Genomic DNA, 6,726 nt, shown 5'->3' with positions numbered 1-6,726 from the left:
TCCTAAGTATAGTTGTTTATACTTTGGCAAATAAAGCATGCCCCCTTGTTGTATATTATGATAACCGTTGCAAATCAACCATGCCGACAATTCAACCATGCCTATGGCAAATCACCCATGCCACCTTAAGTATATTTAGTTATACTTGACAAATCAACCATACCGACCATTCAACCATGCCTTTGGAACCATATACCGATTTTAAACTTAACAAAGAACTAAATCTCACCTAATCCGAGCATGCATATCAAACGTATTAATTTAAAACAACCAATCTAGATAGACAAATGAACATGTCTTACATCATCCGGTTCACGTGACCCGACAGTCGAAGTCCTGTTGTACCGTATAATTATTCGAGTACATTAAGAAGAAGTGCCGATTTTAAATCGCAATTCATTCCGACAACCCTAACAGAAACCACTAAATCTCCGTCAGTACCTTAAGCTTTAGTCAAGTAAAGTAACACCTCCACAAAGATCAACCTTAATATTTACAGTTATCTTCCTTAATTTTCGTGATAATAGCCTGTGTCATTATTATACAGGCGAAACTATAACTACAAACTCAACAATGAGTTGCAAGATATGAATATAAGATCGGTTGTTGATAGCGTCCACCTCCATATTCCTTTCCCCCGAACAGAACTTAATGCAAAGTGTGAATCACCAACTTGATGCATCTATGTCGTCTTGTATTCCCCTCTATTCAGATGAACTGATGACCCACCAGTTCGCAATAAACCAGAATTTAGCTGACTTAATAAAGAAACGAACCAACATCCTAACCAAATCCGAATCCAAATCCGTGAAAAGGGTCTATCAGTTGAACATAGAAAATGTCTACAAGGGTCTAGGATTCTCGAATGGTCCATCTCGATCATATTAGAAATGATGTCAAAATCACTACATCCCTCTGCTTGCCAATTCCCCAAACCTCGGCTTCACACCGTGAAACGTTTTGTTTTCACCAGGATAAATAAAGAACTAAGAGGTGTGAACCTCAGTCCTTACATCCTTCCTTCCCGTTTGTCTACCGAAAGTACCAACTGGTTTGGTACCACCAGCTTCTGTCTGCACCCATTGCTTACCTCAAAGCATCATCAAAAGCTAACCCTGCAACTATATTGTTGTATCACCAGTAAGTGATAAACTCATCGATAATAAAATGAACCGGTACTTCCAGTCAACGTAGGTTAACTCTTTGTCTCATTTCAATTGAATATGAAACCTTTGCCATCCTCCATATAGTCATCAGTATCGGAGCAACAGCTAATTGTTGCAAAAGATAACCCTGAAAAAAAAAATTCCACTTTTTATACAGTGTAGAAACTTTGGTTCCTTCTCCAAGTGTAACACCAGCAACTTCTCCAAATGACACCCTCGTAAAATAATGTCTTAATTACGAATAGACTGCTAAAGATTTTATCAGCCCACCATCCTTTCTCAGCGTCATTCTAATAAGTACCTACCAGTACAAAATCCTCCGTCTGAACCATAGTGGAATTACAGTGATCTTTACCTACCACAACCTCACGAATCCACAAGACACTAACAACCACCATTATTATAGCGTTGTAAAAAAAACGAATCCCCACCTAGCATTGAGCATATCAAACTAATCCTTTTTGATGATTTATCTCATTTTGATAGTTTAACTATCCCATCCTAACTAGCATACCATATTGATGCATACCCAGATCCATTAGATTGGCTAGAAGTTTGTATTTCTACCCAATTCTATGACCATATTGTCACAAATCCTAGCGTACATAGCGCTATTATCCATGTCATCAACATAATAGTTTGTTGATCACGTACTTGTGTCCCCAACCACTCCATACTCCCAATCCGGACAAATTAACAAAAATGAAACACGTAACAACAAAACGAAACATATAGTATCAAAATGCAACACAGAATAACAAAATCAAACACATAGATACACACAATGCAACAAAACAACCAAAATATAATTCCCAATTAAAACATCCTCCATTCCAGAGAAGAAAACCTCCTTTGAACTCAAGTTCGCAAAAGTTCATACCATAGTTTCGTTGGTAATTATCCAACCTCGAAACTTCTCCATTAACCGTAGTTTAACTGCACAATCATTTGCTTAAACAAATATCCAAAAGCTTAACCCTCATCCTGCTAATATGCGGAATGTAAACCGCCTATCGTGGCTTTACAAACCAACTTAGAATGTCACAACCTAATCCCCATACTCTCCGGAATGTGATATAAAATCACATCTTTGTTCTGGTAAGAACTCCATCCGATTCCCAAACTCCTAAAGGGTACGTTCCAATTGACTCTCTGAGAGACGATATGAAAATTCATCCATATATAGATTGATTCACACCAACTCTACCAGTACCATGCACTATATTGTTGGTGAACGAGAGCACCCTCGTGCAATCCTTCATCTTCAAGCTTCAATATCCCCTTTCTTGGAGACGCTGATATCTCCTCCCTTAGGATCCTCTTCAGAATCCTACTCTTCATTTGTCTCTTTTTTGAGATCATCCGAAGTTATGTTGGCCCCGACATGCGGTGACCTAACACCTACACCCTGATCCATTCATGGCGTATACTTTCTAAGTAATGCCAACCTTGGAACTAAACTTTCGATCCCAAGTTCTGCTTCTGGCAAAGAACTCGACAACCTACTCCTTTACTCCTTTGGGTTTATATTGCTTTCGCCTTGAACCCCATCCTCCTCTTAGTGTCAACCATTTATGGAATATAATTGACAACAACTTCTCCGAACGAACCGTAAAGAGAGTACAACGAATCCTAATATGGCTCTAAGTTTTAAGAGACGCAACGCGGAAGTCCTATAACGAAAAACACTCCTAAGGACACTAGAACCTGGAGAGCTCTGATACCAACTGTGATACCCCCAGATTTCTGGATATGGGTTGCCCAGGCCCACGCCCGATTATCCGAGGATATCAAACTAATTAGCAATAATCGAACACAGAATATAATTAAGATAAACATGAGTAAATAAAATTCGCTGGAAAGAAAATAAATGAAAATCCTTTATTAAAAACTTCAGAATAAATCTTATAAATAAGAACTAGTCTGTTACATCCAACTTCTCCAATTATAATACAACTCGGGAATCCGTCTGGTGGACCCCTAATCAAAAGCCAATACTGGAAAGCGAACAACTAAAAAGAAGTCCACTGCTAAACCATGAATAACCCCCCTACAACGTTGGTAGAATAAGTAGTCGTCTCTGCTCAGCACGAACAAGCTCTAAGACCTGGAATCGTCCGTTACCTGAAAAATAATAGTGGGTCAGGCCCACGAACAAGTTCAATTCTAACTACAATCCAAACAGAGACCCGATACGCAGATACATCCTAGACGTCTCAAACATATCTATATAGTCCGTAATAGATAAATATATATCCACACTACAGGACTCTCACTAACTATGCTAAGGGTCTCAACCTAAATAGAAGGTAACATGCAATACGCACCTGAGTGGGCATGACTACCTAAGCCTAATAGGGTATACCTCAACCAACATAGCTAGCTACGCATCCTACTGCATATACGCATCCTAACCGTCGACTATGAGACTCAAGCTCAAATCGCGGTACCATAATTTATATATATAAATTCCCATCCAAACCAATGTAGTGCCGCTCAACTGATTCATTGCCATGACATGACATAAAATTAGGATTTAAATGTTTTAATTAAATCCCTACTCCAATTATATATATAAGTTCCTTCCAAATACAATGTTGTGCCGGTCAATAGTTCATTGGTCAAGATACAACATATAATCAGGATTTAAACGTTTTAGTTAAAACCCTATCCATCCTAACGCAGAAATATAAACAACCATCCAGTATGCCGTTCAACTGTTTTAGTTAACAGGACATGAAACCATATAGGATTTAACTGTTTTAGTTAATCCATTCCGTATGTATGAATGGGTTGGAATTAGTGTTTTGATCTAATCCGTCCCTCCGTATGTCACCGTCCCATACCGGTACATACCAAACTTGTTAATTAAGTGATCCTAACATACAACCACAACAAGAGTTACAAATATATACATACTCCGTTAAATTGCTAAACTAAAAAAAAAAAATTAAACTTCTTTCATCCGTTAATAACCCGCACTGCTGTATACCTTCCCACGCTTAAACCCCTGAGTATAAAGACCTTAATTTATTAAACATGGCTCTAGTATAGCATAATATAATGCTTGGAATCCATGTTCCAACTCTTTTTAATTTCCAGACGCAGTTTGCACAATTAAGTCCTTTCGGTCCGCTAAGTCCGTAAACTGCCTGCGTCTTGCCTTAGATTTTCCTACGGTTTAAAACCTTAGCATATAAATAAATTAAATACATCCTAGGGCTTTAATATTTCTTGAATTAATATATAAATCCATCTCCCTAACCCAAACACAGCTCAGAAAAACCACCATCGAACCAAAAAACACACAAACAGCCCCAGAACACAAATAGGATCACAGAGCCTTCTCCAAATAAGTGGAGTAGGCTCTAACCTGCCTAGAGCCGCCTCTTTTAGAGGTAAAGCCTTCTCTACTTCCTTTAGAGCAGGCTCTACTCATGGGGGAGCCGTCTCCTCCCTCCGTGGAGCCGCCTCTTTCCCCTTTTGCGAGCTTCAGTCCGTTCCTGCTTTGTTTCAGTCCGTCCTCTTCACTTCTGGTCTATTCCTAACACTCTATTGGTCTTTAAAACTGATCTTAGGAGTTTAATTAACACCCAGTAGCATCCCATCAGTTTGCTATAACAGTAGGAATTAAAACAACAACAAAAACAACAATCGTCTTAACACGCTTTTACGATCAAACACTGAATACAATCTTGCAACTAAAGTTCCATTCCAACCCCTCTGCTCCTCTTCAAAACTGAACCTAAGGTCTTATAACATCCCCATGACTTGTTCATAATAGTTTAATTCAATTACAGTGTTTAAAACCTTAACCGATTAAACATGCTTCCACTCCAAACTGCAAACCAGAGGTACCAGAACTTTAACAGAAAAATTCCACACATATGGACATCTGATTTAGCATATAACAAACATGTATAATTTAATTATTGATCAATTAAAACCCTAAAGACAGTCTAAGGATGCACAGAACACAGGCAACGGGAGAGAGAAAGGAAAGAACTTGTCTTTACAGTTTTGGATTCAAAACTCTGTTGCCGTTGTTCTAAGTTTTTCCGGCAATCCCATTCACTGTTAAATCTCCTATTGCTCCATCTTCCCTTCTCCTACGTCCGTCCTGTAAGCCACGGCCAAACCCTCACCAAAGTAGCTCTGTTTGTTTCTCACGACCCCTCTCTGTTCCTCTCTGTTGTTCTCTCAATACTCTGAACGTAAATAAAGTCTGTGATTGCTAAAACCCTAAGGTGACATACTATTCTATATATATATAGACTTAATTGAAACCCTATTCCCTGTAGGATTAAAAACAGAGCCCTAATCTAAATACTAGTTGGCCCATAAACAGAGCCTACGTTTAAAATCTATGTCGGCTACACTTAGGTGACGTCTAAAAACTCACTTTACTTAATTACAATAATTTAAACCCAATAATGAAATTAACGCAACCAATACTAATAATCATCCATAAATCCATTCAGTCAAATAAAAATATCATTAACGCAAATAATTCAAATAATTATAAATAGGTCCAACAATTCAAATAATAAAATAAAAATCCAATTAATTGAAATATCACAATTACCAATTAAACCAAGGAAAAATAAAACAACTAACAAATCAATTTAATGTATAATCATTTAAATTCATCCGACACTTAATTTAATTCAGAAAAGCCTAACCACATAAATACCAAAAACAAATAAAATAAATAATGAAAACAATAAAAAGGAAAATTAAAATTCCAATTATAACCCTTTTAAAACTAGGGGTCTTACAACATCACTCTCCGGCGGGGTCATAATTTCATTCCTAGGAGTATAGTTAGGTCGAGCATTAGTTCTCTGATCCAGTCATTCTCGACACTCCAGCTCAAACACCCAGCCTAGGGGAGCGTATCCAGGCATTAAAGGATGCGGTTATCTCTCTCTGAGCAGATGTGACCTCTTTCCTCACTGATGTGATGACTGCACTGCAGTGCCTTTCTTGATATATCCACGGTTCACGCCCTGCCAGGCCGACTTCATCTACCTGACCTCTCTCTTCTCTTTATTATTTATATATATATCTGTGATTATTTGATTGTTACTTTGATACTATTATTATATTTTTGATGAGTGCTGAAAAATGCGCGTTTAAACCCCTTAAGTTTAAGCATTCTAGGACCTTTATCTATCTTATTTCCCCATTTTATTCTAATTTCGTGTTATTGCCCATTTCAGGTGCTTATCCCAAAAATAAGTCAATTCAGCCAAATAAGAGCATTAAAGAAGTTAACTCAAGCTGAATGGAAGAAATGAGCAAAGTGGGAGCAAAATGAAGCAAATTGTGAAAATTCAGCATATTTGATCGATCTCAGAATTTCTTCGATCGATCGAAAGTTCATCAATCTAAACAATTCAAGATGGATCCAAGCCTTTGTCCTTATCCAAAAGAATCCAACAAGTTCGATCGATCCAACATTTCCCAGATCGATCAAAATGATTTGATCTTATCCACACCTACTACCCACCTACCACTTTTGTCTTTTTCCCAAAATTATCCCAAAATATCTCAGAGA

Source organism: Cornus florida, unplaced genomic scaffold (genome assembly GCF_030987335.1).
Source record: "Cornus florida cultivar Cherokee Brave unplaced genomic scaffold, ASM3098733v1 CherokeeBrave_3.0.0_Hap2_Chr02, whole genome shotgun sequence".
Classification (NCBI taxonomy): domain Eukaryota; kingdom Viridiplantae; phylum Streptophyta; class Magnoliopsida; order Cornales; family Cornaceae; genus Cornus; species Cornus florida.
Note: the sequence above shows the minus strand (reverse complement) of the source record.